The 16,811-nt window shown below is 41.4% G+C and overlaps 1 protein-coding gene across 1 annotated transcript in view; it reads right to left on the minus strand.

Moving 5' to 3' along the window:
- Window positions 1–16,811, minus strand: part of LOC126236533 (uncharacterized) — a 94,861-nt gene that overhangs the window by 65,541 nt on the left and 12,509 nt on the right. The window contains exon 2 of the mRNA XM_049945904.1: window positions 295–642. The gene's annotated coding sequence lies outside the window, so the exon portion shown is untranslated. The remainder of the gene's footprint in view (window positions 1–294; window positions 643–16,811) is intronic.

Below are 16,811 nucleotides of genomic sequence, written 5' to 3' on the forward strand. Positions count from 1 at the left end.
ACGGAAGCAGGCAGAATATATTCAAGGACTCAAAAGATATATTGAAAAATCAATAAATAAGTTAATGTGTAGTTAAAACAAAAAGTTTGTGCGCATCATTTACGAAACGTCCCTCGCGTATACAGGAGTCACAAGCGTTTATCCAATGTCTCGTAGGAAGTGACCAATGTTTACTGATGGACGTCAGTCTGAGAAAATAAGAAAAGTAGGTGGCAGCATAGAGAATAAATTTAAGAAGCAGAGGAGAGGATCAGGCGTACGATTACTAGATGTGGCCTTCTGAGTCATACTCACCCGTGTACACGGCAGGAGTCGATGCAGTCGGTAGCGATGCGGCATGGAAAGTCTGTATAGAATAGACTTGGCCACTGTTTCTATGTTTCGATACAGTGTATCGATACGTGGAACTGTTTCAGTGTTTCGGAACGGCTGTGGTACACTGTTTCGAAACAGTGGTGTTTCATTCCGCCCCTGTCTCGGATAAAAGGACCAGATTCGATCTTGAGCCAGACACAGAAACTGTATCGTTGTTTTAAAATAAGGCTGTTTCAGTCCACTGGTGCTTGGAACTGACTAATTGTATCGAAACAGTGATGTTTCATTTCACTCTGTGTCGGACGAGATTCGGGCTCGGCACAGGTACTGAAACACAACATACCACTTCATGAAACACTTTCAAGAGTGTCGAAATCTTTTTGACAAGGAATAGCATGAAGCTTAAAATATCCGAAAATAAAGCTTCGTTTCTAGCTGACTGTCCTATTCCGAAATGGCGTAACATCTGCTTTACAAACACTAACCAAACAATAAAACAACGCATACTATTCACATTCAAAATAATAAATATGTGAAAATTATTCAGTTAAATTACACTTTTTTATAACATACGCTTCTCTGTTCATTTACAGTAATCATATTAAGAAACGCAAGTAAGCCTACAACATTGTGAATAAAGAAAGGTGTAGAGTGACAGTAATTAGACATATTCATAAATTTGATGTAGGTATAATTGCAAGCAATCTGTTTGACATATCACTGATAGTGTAATGGTGAAATGTGGTGAATTTATAGTGACGGTTCGAAACACCTTGAAAGACAAAATTTTTTCTGTTATATTTTGTTATTTATTCGAATTATTTGGCGTTATTTCTGAGTCTATAGTCACTGTGCCTATTATCCACAATGATTCCCTTTGTCTGCAAGGAAATTAGCAGGATCGGTATATTACCCAAACTAAAGGAATGTGGGGATCCCAGTAGCATATCCGTTGTTTCTGCAGCTTGCTCCAACCTCCAGTTCTCTTCATGGTGGTTCTTCTGTCTTGAGCTATGGCTCTCCTCAGCCAATTGAAAAGTATGAGAGTCACACGACACGAAAGCAGCGCATTTGCTGCAGCAAATACGAAACTGCTGAGACGCCTAAGTGATAGTTTCATACTTTCTGTGATATAATTAGCACCCTCGCACCCCATTTGCGTTTATATGGATATACTTATAAAGTAGACAATCAAGATGATAAAATGTGTAGGTTTATTAGATTACAATACACAAACTGTTTCACTGTTTCGAAACAGCGTATCGAAACATTACATTGTACTGTTTCATTTGTTTCGAAACAGTTAAGTTTTTCAGTTTGCCCATCTCTAGTATAGAACAGTTCCCTGGCCTGCTGTCCCTGAAGGCCGCGGACCGCCGCCAGGGCGCCGCCGCACCCGTCTTCTGCCGTGGGACCCGGGGATGCCCCTGCAGGCCGCGGGTCTCCCCCTGCTGGCCGCGGGACTCCCCCTGCAGGTCGTGGGGCTTCCCACTCCACTGGTGGGGAAAGCCCGCGGCTCCAGCTGCACGGCACCAGGCATGCCAGGGCCAGTGCTGCCACGGACGGCGGCGCGAGGGTCTCGCACGTCTCGTGCACCCAGTAATCATCTGCGGAACGTTGGTCAGTCACCGTGAGGCTACCGTACCAGCTGCTTAGACAGGTTTAATTGACCACAGGTTGAAGTTTGCTAACCAGCCACCTTATGCAGTGCACTGTTGCAGGTTTCGAATTGATAGGTTCATCATCAGACGGCTTGTTGACGTTAAGGTACATCTTCTTGTGGCAGTTTGGATTAATTAATGTGCAGCAAATTTCTTGGAGTGGTGGTGCCCTACAACCAAAATACGACGTGATAAACTATATTTTTAACTGTAACTGTGCCTCATACCAATTCTGAACGATGCAAACAAATTACTATAAATAATATTTTATTTACTTACTTTGAAAATTGCGCACAGTTATGTTGCAATGCAGACTGCTTGTTTTCGTGCATAGCGAAGACCGTATGAAGCACTTTTTGATACTCACTGTTGACCATTTTGATCCATAATTGGGAATAACTATGGATCAACGTTGTAGGTGTGGTAACAAACATGGGTCACACATGTCTGCTAATGATGGCCGGGACACTGAACATGATTTGAAGTTTAAAGTGTTTCTATTTTTTTTTAAATTAGATCCATTCCGTTTCATTTAAGATTTGAAAAAAGCGGCAAATTTTACTTTTAAACTGATAGTTATTCAAGATAATTGCCTGGGTTAATGAAGGTCAAATAAGCCAATATGTTGTTAGTTGTAGTAGGGATTAACTTGGAGTAATGGAAGGATAAAGCACAAATAATGTTAGATGGAAATTCGGAGCAACGTCCTGAGGAATAAGATGTGACGGGACTCACTCAGCGACTAATAATTAATGATCTGTATCTTATGGATGTTTTCTCTGTCTTATAGATGTCAAAATAAGATTTATAAGTGGCGATGTTTTTATTTTTGTCAATAAACACCTTACTTAAAATTTGAAGTTTGAGTTTATCTTCGTTATTTCCAAATCCAATGTCACAAATAGGCATTTCCCTGAAACAAAACTCAGCCTTCGAATGACTTTCAATAATCACCTTTAAGATCATGGATATCGGTAATCATACATAACCCCTCAGGCCGCTTCTAATTTGTATCTGACAGTGTATTTTGCTGCATCCCTCCTCTATTCCGAGTTAATCCGTAACACAACTAAAAACAAATTTGCTTACTTGACCTTTATGAAACCATGCCATGACTCTGTATCGTGTATCATTTCGTAGGCAAAAGTGGCTGCTCTTTTCAAATCTTAAATCAGATATTAGGGTTCCCATTGAATAAATAAATTTATTGCCGGCCGCGGTGGTCACGCGGTTCTAGGCACGCAGTCCGGAACCGTGCGACTGCTACGGTCGCAGGTTCGAATCCTGCCTCGGGCATGGATGTGTGTGATGTCCTTAGGTTAGTTAGGTTTAAGTAGTTCTAAGTTCTAGGGGACTGATAACCACAGCAGTTGAGTCCCATAGTGCTCAGAGCCATTTGAACCATTTTGAATAAATTTATTATCCAAATAGTCCTGAAAATGACGTTGAATGTCATGGCCATTAGCAGCAATGCGTTACCCTCTTTGTCAGTTATATCTTTTATGTAAGGCATTTGGCTGTATCTCAACTCTATTGTGAGTTGTTCCCCATTATGAATTAAAATTATCAATCCTGTATGTGTACACACAGAGTGTAAAGCACCACTCACGCACCCCAAAAATTTTGCCATGTGGAAGGATGGCGGTATCACAAACATAGCAATGCCAAAGAATTGCTCTATCAGAGATATTTTGGTATGTACATTGATGTGACAGTAGAAATTTTACAAACTTCAAACGTTTCGTTACATACAGGTTATATTAAATGACAATCTATGGAAATCAAGATAAACAAATAAACAAGCAAGTTTGTTATAAACTGTTCCTGGAATGGCACATAAATTTTGCGGATAGACGCACATAATTAAATATTACAATAGTGGACATTATATTAAAGCTTCATAGCTAGTTGAAGACATTGTATGAATAAGCAAGATGTTATATTTTATGCACTATTTCAGGTTGAGTTAGTGCCTGCATCTTGTTACTGTGAAATGGTGTTGTGCTTATTTCGAAATAGAAAGCAGGTGAATGAAATTTTAAAGATAGGCACCACTGACTACCTCTGTCTATTCAGTGATCAGAATTCGTGGTGATTGGCTTTCATGTACATATATTTCAATCTCTTCAAGCAAATTCATAAGGCACATTTTCCAGCATCATGTCATACCTGTATGTGGTCTTCAGTGCTTTTTACTCCGTGATTGTTGATAGTTGTGCACATTGTGCACATAGGTTTCGTTATGTTGTTCAAATGTACGACATCTATATGCTCTTTCAAATGAGTCACAAAGCTCCTTTCAATTCATCCTATATAGTAGGAAGTTTGTATCAGGCAGATTTTCTGTACAGGGGTTCATTATTCTTTACGTTGTGAATTGCTATCTGTTCAAGATCGTTATTTGTGTGGAAGCTTATCTAAATGTTTGTGTTTTGAAACGGATTGCTTTTTTGTTTTGTAAGATACGCTCCCTAAGAAAAGTAGTGCATATTTCTAGCGCTTTTTACCTTATCTTGTGTTAAGTGCATTGCTCTCTGATGAGAAGCTTTGTTGTCTGATTGTTTTTGGACTTACGTGATAGTCTATCTATCATGAGAGAGCTGTATCAGTATTTTGAAGCTATGATTTTATTGACATTGCTTTCTTTTTCAACTGGTTCAAGTGCAGTCTTACGTCTGCCATTTAGTGTGGAGCTAAAACATGTCATGTTATGCTGATCTGGATGACAAGATGAGCTGTTGATACACACATCAGTAGATGTCGGTTTTCTATAATTTGGAAAATGGTGTTTGTGATTTTTTTGGTGATTTTTAAGTTAAGAAATTGGTGCTGTTGCTGGTCTCATGCACAAAAGTGAATTGAACGTTTCTGTTGATGTTGCTCAGATCTGATGCTAATGTGACAATTTACCCATAGGTACCATCAGAAAGAATTATTGTACTATCAACATTACCTTTTGTAGTAGATGAGTTTGTTGTTTATGTGACTGTTAACTTTGAAAAATGTTTGTTCTAAGTGGATTATGTTAATATCTGCTAACATCCCAGCTAGGCAGCCACTCTAGTTCTAGGTACATCAACGCTATCAACTATTAAAATCACATCACCACGAAATGAATAATCGTCAACATGGCGTCAGGTGCACCACATGTTTCCACGGGAAAACGATCAGTGTTTCAGCTGACCGTCGGCACGACGACCGTGGTGGTGGGTATCCTCAACGCAGACACAGAGAAAGGATCGCCAGTAATGGTGTGCTGTATGACGACCTTCTGAGAGGTTAAGCACGTCGTCTTTCCAGAAGAGTCCCTGTTCTGACTTCAGCATCTCAACAGACGTTTCCCAGCGTTAATGCTCCAAGGAGAGAGAAGGTTGTCAGGTTGAATTCGTCACTGTCATGGACGCCCAGCACCTAGCGTCGTACTACAGTGTACCATCTGACACATGTTTCATATCCGCTAATTTGGACAGACACCACAACACTTCCGACTTTTCAAGCCGATGACTCTGCCATATGTTCGAATCAGGCATTATATTTGCACAAATAAGTTGAAGACTACATGGTGCCCATTCTGTCACGCCATACTTCAATGCGGTGGATACAGAGCTTAGAAGTTTCCCCTGATCAGGATTTTCCCCAGTTCTGCCAGCCACTGTAAACATTTTATCGCAGGTTGCTGAGAGACTGGAAAGCCACCAGTCAGCAGCCACTGACCTCTGAGACAGAGCTGAGGCAGCACTGAACGACATATCATCCCCTCACATCCAAGCACTGTTCGACTAGACGACCAGCCAGATTAGAGCCACAGCTGATGTCAAAGATGGCAGAACTGTGTACTGGTGCACTGGAAGAATGACTTCCTAAATTACTCTGGCCATGAGGTAATTAGTCTAACCTTGTCTTCGTTGTGCCTAAGCGAATGATGTGTAGTTGGCTCTAGTTTAATCACAGAATCCTCGCTTAGTACTGATCTTGATACTTTGCAGTCTCTTGTGGTGTAGCTGATCTCCATCTTCTGCAGTATTGCTTCTGCAGGATTCCCATGACACCCTGAAAGAAGCCTATGACCATGCGTTTTGCCCTCTGCACATATTTTTGATGTCGCCAGATAGTCACATTTGATATGGATCATATACACTTGAGTAACAACCGTTTTATTCTCCTCCGCATGCATACACTGATTCCTTTTCCAGTTTTCTACTAATGGACCATAGTCTAGTACTTGCTTCACCAGCTATTATTCCAATGTGACAGTACCACATCAAATCTCCACAAATTGTTATACCCAACAATTTCTACGAGCTGACATGTTCCGATTTGTGACCTGCCAAATTTTTTATTTATGAACTTTCCAACCAAGTTGTCTCTCTAGACACCAGTCTCAAATCGTATCAGCATCTGCTGCTTTTTCATGTAGCTCTTCGATATAGACACCTCCACAACTTGAGGTTTGTGTTAAAATTTTCTGCTAGGTAATTAACACAAATATTAAGAGTGCCAAACTAATTCTCTGTGGTTAGTTCTACATGTGTTGGAGGACTCTCTATCCACGCCAAGTCGTCCATTAAAAAAAAATCATTTCATGAACAATTTGATAGCACTCCATTTAATAACTATTTCTGTGATCATTAGTTATAATTTACTTGTAAGTCAATATTGACTCCATCTGATTGCCTTCAACCGTGGTCCATTGCATGACATGTGCAGAAAGCTTCAGTCTTTTTCCGTATGAACCAAGTTTTTCAGGATCTATGATTGTTACCACGGGGAAGTGCATTCTGTTTGAGGTACTTCGACTTTCCAATATGTTATGGAACAAATATAAAAAATTTTATGTTAAGGGTTGAAAGTCCTCGAAGTAAAGATAAGAAATAACTTTTTATATTGATTATCAGTTTCTGCTACACACAAGTCATCTTCGGATCTAAGATTTAAAATTGCAGAAATGAATACAGCAACATAAACAGCTTATACAAACCAAATTACAGATCCAAAATACGAAATTGCACATAAAGCTATAGCAAAGTTCAAATGCATATAACAAGATGTAATAACAGGATGCGTACCATAAAAATAGTCTTGATATTGTAATTACCACAACAGCTCAACACATCTTTAAAATCTTTTTTAAAAGAGGCAACATCCATACATTATGTATATGTAAAACAACTTTATATCGTTCATGACAAATCAAGTACAACGAAGGTCATAAAACTGAAAAACGTATGTTAAGGTAAGAAAGAGGCAGTGAAAATGAGGGAACATATTTACAAAACTCGGAACTATCCAGTAGAATGAATATATACATGTAACAGTTATCGTTTTACTTAAGATGTTATGCTTTAAAATTTAGTAACTGACACAGTTTAATCACTATTTGTGATATCTTATAGTAGAGACCATCATAAAGTACGTTATTACATCATGGTATATGAGTATAGTATTGCAGCTGATCGTCATTACAATGCTAAAGAAACACAGCATTTGAAATACACATCATCTAAACATGAGTTACCACAACTGCAGTAATGACATGTCTAATAGCTGCTACGTTTGATGAGCTGCTAGAGGCGATGATGTCTAGACGGTGCCGGCAGACGACTGTGTAACTTGTGTAAAATTTTAATATTCTAATGAAATTTAAATGACATACGGGATATAAATAATAAAGATGTATGCTCGAGAGTAAGTGACAGTCACTTATTTTAGCCCCTTTCCACAATTTTAACTACCTGTCATGTCCTTTGGGTGTAACAGGGCGACTCGATTACATTATTTTGGAACACCTGTATTATGAAGGAACTACAGTTATAAGCTAAATGTCATGACTACTGTCCACGGCGACATTCAGTGCCATCAGGTGTCGCCGTGCCCACATGGCGCAGTAAGTGTCTTGAGGTAGCGCGACGGCAAGTGTATGCAATCGAACTGCGATCGATCTCAGGCCCTTAGATGACCGGACAGATTCGCCATGGCGACTGACGCGGAGGTTCCCTCCAGCGGAGAAGACTGCACCGCTAGGCCAGCTCGTTCCATTCTTCCCTGATTGGTTGGGTTGTTTGGGGAAGGAGACCAGACAGCGTGATCATCGGTCTCATCGGATTAGGGAAGGACGGGGAAGGAAGTCGGCCGTGCCCTTTCAGAGGAGCCATCCCGGCATTTGCCTGGAGTGATTTAGGGAAATTCTTCCCTGAATGAGCTGTTACAAAATGGCCATCTCTCTCAGCTCGCACCACCAGCAGTGCCTCATCATTTAGCTGATGATGATTTTGATCAACAGTAGGGAGATACTATGACACAACGTGAGTACTATGTCAGTATTTCGCAGCAGTGGGAGGGTGTGTGACCTGTGGTGGGGGACACGGCGGCAGCCCACTGGCTCGGTTCAGACACGTGCAGCAGACCAGGACCAGCATCAGGACCCCGCTGCCGGTTGATAGCTGATTAGAGTTGGGCAGCAACCAGATTTGCTTGGGACCACCGAGGCTCACTAAAAGCTTTATCAGAGTGCGGCAGCACACCAAGGTGGAGTGCCTAGACTTAGATATGTAGATAATCTAAAACTAGGGAAGCCATAGCTAGAATAGTTGTAAATGATTGATTAAGAAATCATACAGTACAACAGGTGTTCAAAAACAGGTGTTAAGACTGTTAGAATATGAAAGTGGCTCAAAAGTCCAATAGTCCACTGTAGCTCTATTAATTTACGTCTATTAGAGATCCACAAAACCAGTTAAACAACTTTAAGGTTGCATCTTCTGTTGTATATCTGTGCAGAAAATGTTAAAAATTAATGCTCTGATGATGCGGAAGTGCAGTTATCTGAGATATGTTTAAGTACTGAGTGAATAGACTTGGACAAGGAAGAAAATGTTACGCATCTAGTTAGGAAACGAGATGTGGGTCACACACCCCCCTCATATGTTCCACCACCACGTCCAACGTCTCATAGCTTGTGCTGTCAGTTACCACAGTTAGTATTGTAATGGAGACAAACAATCATAATCATGTCCGCTTTCGGTAAGTTTGACCATCAGCATAAGCTGCTTCTTTTCGACCATTGGTGGCGAGTAGGCCATCTGAGGACCAGGTTCCAATTTCAGTTCTTCGCTCTTTGTTCTTTTTTTCTTCCAAAAAGCTTTCTTTCTGTCTTGAGACCATTTTGAAGCTGTGGTTGTAGCTACATTGCCTTTGAAGCCTTCCATTTTCAATACTTTTTCTACATTGTCTATATCTACTTTTTTATATTGCTTCTTTCTAAATCCCTTTTAACATCGTTGACCCAGTTTATTGTGGACTTCTCACGCCACAAGTATTAGAAAATATCATTAGTTAATTTATTGCCTTGCATTCAAAATAAATGTCCAAAACGTGAGTCTTCTTTTTCTCATTACGTTGAGTAATTCGTATTTTCTAAATTTTGGTATATTTCAGTATTAGTTCGTAATTTCCAATCTTCTGCTGTGTTTTGTGGTCCTAATATTTTACTCATTATTCGATTTTCTAGTATCTCTAATTTATCTATATTATAGTTTAATGCCAGGCATTCGCTTGCATATAGGCATTCTGGCTACACTATGTGTTATAGTGCTTCATTTTTGCACTTTTTGACACGCACTTCTTATTGCAGAGGTCTTTGATGATACCATATGCTCTCCCATTTTATGCAACCTTTCCTGTACTGCGGATATTTCCAAAGCATTTTCTTGGATTATCTCGCCTTTCACTTCATTAGCTTTGTTAGTTTCCATCACTAATTTTTCTGGATAGTATTTACAACGGACGTCATGTGTTGCTTGACATAGGCCTACAGCAACATATTTTACGCAGTATAGTGATGACAGTTCATGATTTTAACACAGGTCAGTCCGAGGTTGTCTCACGTTACATGGGGACTTGGAAACGGCTGTTTATAGGCGACGTCACCCACCGAACACTCTGAGGGATCTACGCCGAATCGCCGTTGAGGAGTGGGACAATCTGGACCAACAGTGCCTTGATGAACTTGTAGAAAGTATGCCACGACGAAGGCAGGCATGCATCAGAGCAAGAGGACGTGCTACTGGGCATTAGAGGTAGCAGTGTGTGCAGTAGTCTGGACTACCATCTCTGAAGGTCTCGCTGTATGGTGGTACAACATGCAATGTGTGGTTTTCATGAGCAATAAAAAGGGCGGAAAGGATGTGTATGTTGATCTCTATTCCAATTATCTATACAGATTGCGGAACTCTCGGAACCGAGGTGATGCAAAACTTTTTTTGATGTGTATACAAGGTGAGTCAACTAACATTACCGCTGGATGTATTTCGTAGACCACATCAAATACTGACGAATCGATTCCACAGACCGAACGTGAGGAGAGGGGCTAGTGTAATTGGTTAATACAAACCATAAAAAAATGCACAGAAGTATGTTTTTTAACACAAACCTACGTTTTTTTTAATGGAACCCCGTTAGTTTTGTTAGCACATCTGAACATATAAACAAATACGTAATCAGTGCCGTTTGTTGCATTGTAAAATGTTAATTACATCCGGAGATATTGTAACCTAGAGTTGACGCTTGAGTACCACTCCTCCGCTGTTCGATCTTGTGTATCGGAGAGCGCCGAATTACGTAGGGATCCAAAGCGAACGGTGATGGACCTTAGGTACAGAAGAGACTGGAACAGCACATTACGTCCACATGCTAACACCGTTTTATTGATCTCTATCACTGACGCACATGTACATTACCATGAGGGGTGAGGTACATGTACACACGTGGTTTCCGTTTTCAATTACGGAGTGGAATAGAGTGTGTCCCGACATGTCAGGCCAATAGATGTTCAATGTGGTGGCCATCATTTGCTGCACACAATTGCAATCTCTGGCGTAATGAATGTCGTACGCGCCGCAGTACATCCGGTGTAATGTCACCGCAGGCTGCCACAATACGTTGTTTCATATCCTCTAGGGTTGTAGGCACTTCATGGTACACATTCTCCTTTAACGTACCCCACAGAAAGAAGTCCATAGGTGTAAGATCAGGAGAATGGGCTGGCCAATTTAAGCGTCCTCCACGTCCTATGAAACGCCCGTCGAACATCCTGTCAAGGGTCAGCCTAGTGTTAATTGCGGAATGTGCAGGTGCACCATCATGCTGATACCACATACGTCGACGCGTTTCCAATGGGACATTTTCGAGCAACGTTGGCAGATCATTCTGTAGAAACGCGATGTATGTTGCAGCTGTTTGGGCCCCTGTAATGAAGTGAGGACCAATGAGGTGGTCGCCAATGATTCCGCACCATACATTTACAGTCCACGGTCGCTGTCGCTCTACCTGTCTGAGCCAGCGAGGATTGTCCACGGACCAGTAATGCATGTTCCGTAGATTCACCGCCCCGTGGTTTGTGAAACCCGCTTCATCGGTAAACAGGTAGAACTGCAACGCATTCTCTGTTAATGCCCATTGACAGAATTGCACTCGATGATCAAAGTCATCACCATGTAATTGCTGATGTAGCGACACATGAAACGGGTGAAAGCGGTGACGATGCAGTATGCGCATGACACTACTTTGACTCAGTCCACCTGCTCTCGCAATGTCCCGTGTACTCATGTGTGGGTTCATGGCAACAGCAGCTAACACACCAACTGCACCCGCTTCTCCTGTGACGGGCCTGTTACGGACCCGTTTGCGTGCTACGACCATACCTGTTGCATACAGTTGGCGGTAGATGTTTTGCAATGTGCGGCACGTTGGATGCTCTCTGTCCGGTTACCGTTCTCCATACACCTTTCAGGCTTCAGCTGCATTTCGTCGACACTCGCCATAGATGAGTATCATCTCCGCCTTTTCAGAGTTCGAATACACCATGGTCACAGATCCTACAACACTACACTATCACAGACGTCTGGTAACACGGTGTACTACAGTTGGTCTGCGTGCGGAGACGAATGCAGAACAATAGCAGCAAGCGCTACATGCAGACACTGCGACAGCTGGACCAAACCACAACAGTGCACTACAGCCACACTCGTAAACACGGTCGTCATCGTAAACATGTCTCTGCAGATGCTGCTCGCCGACCGTGGCCAGTGTTTGTTACAACACGCAACTTAACGTCGGAGGTTTCAAGCGTCAACTTAAGGTTACAATATCTCCGGATGTAATTAACATTTTACAATGCAACAAACGGCACTGATTACGTATTTGTTTATATGTTCAGATGTGCTAACAACACTAGCGTTGTCTCCATTTTTAAAAAACGTAGGTTTGTGTTAAAAAACATACTTCCGTGCATTTTTGTATGGTTTGTATTAAACAATTACACTAGCCCCTCTCCTCACGTTCGGTCTGTGGAATCGGTTCGTCAGTATTTGATGTGGTTTACGAAATACATCCAGCGGTAACGTTAGGTGATTCACCCTGTATACAGAGAAGAAAAGTTACTATATCCTTTCACACCGAATATTATTTACAACCTCAAACCTTTCTTTTATTTCCTTCATTGCTTCTTCTACGTACTCGTACAGATTGAACAGTAGGCATGAAAGACTGTATCACTGTCTTACTCCCTTTTCAATGCGAGCACTTCTTTCTTGGTACTTTAGTGTTAATGTTCCCTTGTGGTTTTTTTACATTTTGTATGCTACTCGTCTTTCCCCGTAGGTTACGCCTAGTTTTCTTAGAATTACTAAGATCTTGCACCGTTTTACCTTGTCAAATGCTTTGTGTGGGTGAAAAAACCCTATGATTGCGTCTTGATTTTTCTTCAGTCTCGATTCCATTATCAAGCGCAAATTTAGAACTGCCTCTCTGCTGCATTTTTCTCCCTAAAGCGAAATAGATCGTCATTTAACACATCCTCAATTTTCTTTTCAAACTTTATATACATTATTCTCGTCAGGAACTTGGATACATGAGCTGATAGGGTGATTATGTGATAAATCTTGCACTTACAGGTTCTTGTTGTCTTCGAATTTGTGTGAATTTTATTTCTCCGAAAGCCTAACGGTCTTCGCCAGTCTCATAGATTCTTCATACCAGCTTCAATAGTCATTTGATTACAACTTCCTCCAACGATAATTGAAATTCCGATGCAATGTTGACAATTTCTTCTGTCCTGTTCGGTCTTAAGTCTCCCAGAGCTCTTTTATGTCCCGATTCTAATAGAGGATCATATATTTACTCCATGTCGGCTCCAATTTCTTCTCTATCACGTCATCAGACAAGCGCCCCCCTCATAGAAGTATTCAATGTACTTTCTCCACCTATCCGCTTTCTCCTCTTCGCTTAACAACTGAATTTCCATTGCACTCTTAATATTACCACCCTTTCTTTTAATTTCCCCGGAATGTTGTTTCGACTTTTCTGTATGCTAAGTCAGTCCTCACGACGATAATTATGAGACCTGGTATTAGGGAAAGGTAGGATTCGGTGTGAACGGGGCCATGATCAGTTACAGTTGGTTGCTCAGGTTCTTTTTTATATCACGTACACTTTCTTTGGAATGAATTGCAAATAAGTTGACAATAAGGAACAATTATCAAATTTGACTGTTAAGACACAATGTCTAATTAAAAAGTTCTTAAAGAAGTTGCACTCACGGCTGAAGGCCAGGAATTCAAATTATTTGTCAGCTGATGGCCCCAATAGTAATAACTCAAAAAACAATTTGACGGTTGAAGGCCTGGATAGCAAATTTTTGAGGAGCAAATAGTCTTCTTCGAGAGATATTTAAAGAACAATCATGAACATTTCAGTGGTAAGATATTTTGTCTAATTAAAATTTCTTAAGACAATTTAAACTCATGGCTGCAGGCCTTATTAACGAGAAATACAAACTCTTTGTCGGCTAAAGGCCCAAACAGTAATAATTCAAAATTAATTTTTTTTTGAAAAAGAATAATCATCACAATCTGACCAAATGAAGAGAGGAGTTGGCCTCAGACAGTGCTCCAAGGATCGACCTGGGAAAGTCATTCAATTTCGTGAACGATGAGACAGGCAGCCCAGAGTTGTATTCACTTAACCGGATGGCAACTCAAACTAGTGGCAGTTTAAAGGCAGACCAACACTCTTGCAAAATCTACCTAACGTCTGATAACCAATACAATGATGGAATAACCCAGCCGGCAGGTGTGGCCGAGCGGTTCTAGGCGCTTCAGTCTGGAAACGCGCGACCGCTAGGTCGCAGATTCGAATCCTGCCTCGGGCATGGATGTGTGTGATGTCCTTAGGTTAGTTAGGTTAAAGTAGTTCTAGGTTCTAGGGGACTGATCACCTCAGATGTTAAGTCCCATAGTGCTCAGAGCCATTTGAACCATTGTTTTGAATAACCTAGGCAAGGCGGGACCGGCGGACAGCACTGCGTCTTCAGAATATCCAGAAGCAGAAGGAACCACTACGGCCAAAGTAGTCCAAAAGAAACAAAATATCCGAGCCACAACGAAGGAGGCTGTCGAACTATACACCTTACCAGACAGCAGCGGCAAGGCGAGGAAAGGTACACTGCCATGGAAATACGCTAACCTCCAGGGCAGGTAACTGGGGCGTTAGCAGCCACTGGGAAGAAAATGCCGCTGGTTAAACTTCACCAATAATAACACAAGGAATTCAATGACTAATAATAAGAAAAGGAGGATGGCTAATTAATTTCGCCAACTCCAAACACTCCACCTGTTACTCTTCGTCTCAGCGACTCTGCGAACAGCAACGTGCAAACAAACGGCGTGATCTCAAAATAGTGGATATTTCACTATTGGTTTAATATTCACTCAGCTCAAACGCCCTGGGTCCGGTGGACGACGAGGTTGTGGCCCTCGCAACTACAGCCTCCTCGATCCAGCAGTGCCTGTGTGCCGCCAGTGGTCCCGGCATGTCCCTGCGCTGCCGGACCTCACTCCTGTTCCATCCCAACTGAACTCCCTGACTCTGACCTGGAAAACACTTGACGTCCCTCCAAAGATAGTACCACAGTAATAGATATCGATAACCGCTGCTGTTGCCACTCATGGACCGACAACGCTAGCAAATGTAGTGGCGCCAGTAAACACAAGAAGAAATTGAGACGCCACTAACCCTATTACACAATCCCAACCTACCAACAGCACCAACTCGAGCTGCAACACGGTTCAGATTAGTTTTTCGATTTCTTCATGTATTTCTTGCAGCCATTATGCCTTGCTTTCCCTCTTCTTCCTATTTATTTAATCGTAAACCATTTGTATAACTGTATTCCTAACTTTCTCTGAACACTTTCGAACTCCTTTCTTTCGTCGAGCAACTGTAGTATTTCTTCTGTTACTCAAGGCTTCTTCGCAGTTGCTTCCCTTGGACCTACGTTTATCTGTCCAACATCAGTAATTGCTATTTTCAGTACTTCTCTTCAACTTAAGTGCCTACTGTGCTGTACCTTATCACAGTATCTACATCTTTAACGAGCTTCAAATGCATCTAATCATTCCTCAGTTTCTGTTTCCTTAGCTGAGCGGTCTGCGCGTGACTGCCATGACTGGGGTTTATTTCCTGGCAGCGTCGGTTTTTTTTTTTTTTTTTTTTTTTTACTCTCGGGGACTGGGTGTTGTGTTGTCCTCATCATCATTTCATTGTCATCAACACGTAACACACACTATGTGGCGCAGCTGAATATACTTGCAACTATGTGGCCCAACTTCTCCAGGTGGGAACTCCCAGACATCAGTGCCATATGATCATTTCATTTCATTTTTCATTCCTCAGTATTTCGGTGTCTTACTTCCTTCCAAATTAATTCTTCTGGTCGTTTGTCTTACGCTTCATTCTACTCTTCATCTCTACTTAATTCTAATATTAATCTTTCTCTGATTCTGGTTACCCTTTACATTCCAATATATGACTTCTGAATCTCTGTCTGGATATGATTTAATCGAGCTTCCAATGTCTCCACGTCTTTTGCAAGTATACTTCCTTCTCTTGTGATTCTTGAAGCGAATATTCGCTATATCATCAGTAATTTAGTGCAGAACTAAGTCTTTCTACTCTCTCATTCCTACTGCCAAGCCCATAATATCCCGTGACCCTGTCTTCTGCTCCATCCATTAAAACCGTCTTCCAGTCCCCTATAATTATCAGATTTTCATCTCCCTTTACATACTAAATTACCAGTTCAGTATCCCCATACATGCTACATCTTTTGAGCTGCTTGTGATGTCGTCATGCATAACTGAACTGTTACGGTCAGCTTTGGTTTGCTTCGAACTTCACGAGAATAATCCTGTCACTAAACTTCTCGCAGACCTACTCTTGTTATTCCGTTTAATGCTGCTTTTGTTATTATACTAATGTTTCTCACCAGAAATCCTTAACTTCTTTCCATTTCACGTCACAGGCCTCTACTATTTCTAGACTGAGCTTTTGCATTTCGTTTTTCAGATTTTCTGGCTTTTCTACTACGTTCGAACTTCTGACATTCCTTGCTTCGACTCGCAGAATGTCATTCATTCGTTGGTTATTCCATCTTTTTATTATGGTCACTTTTCCTTGGCAAACCCCTCCCGGAGGTCTTAATCGGGGACTAATTTGGAGTCTTTTCCCGGTGGAGAGATTATTATGATATTTTTTCAGTTTCAGACTATGTGTCCTATGGATATATGTTATGTGTTTTTAATCCAGTGGTTTTCATTGCCTTCTGCATCTTCATACCATTTGTCGTTGTTGATAATTCCACCTTTTAATGGCGGGTTCCCACACCAAGCGAAAGATAGTGCCCTGAACCTGCACCCTCCTTGACACGGCCGTTGGCAGAATGAGGGTTCACTTCTTCTTCAGGAAATCTTCAGCCGCCATTGCTAAAAACTTTCATTCAAA

The sequence above is a fragment of the Schistocerca nitens genome, chromosome 2 (assembly GCF_023898315.1).
Source record: "Schistocerca nitens isolate TAMUIC-IGC-003100 chromosome 2, iqSchNite1.1, whole genome shotgun sequence".
Classification (NCBI taxonomy): domain Eukaryota; kingdom Metazoa; phylum Arthropoda; class Insecta; order Orthoptera; family Acrididae; genus Schistocerca; species Schistocerca nitens.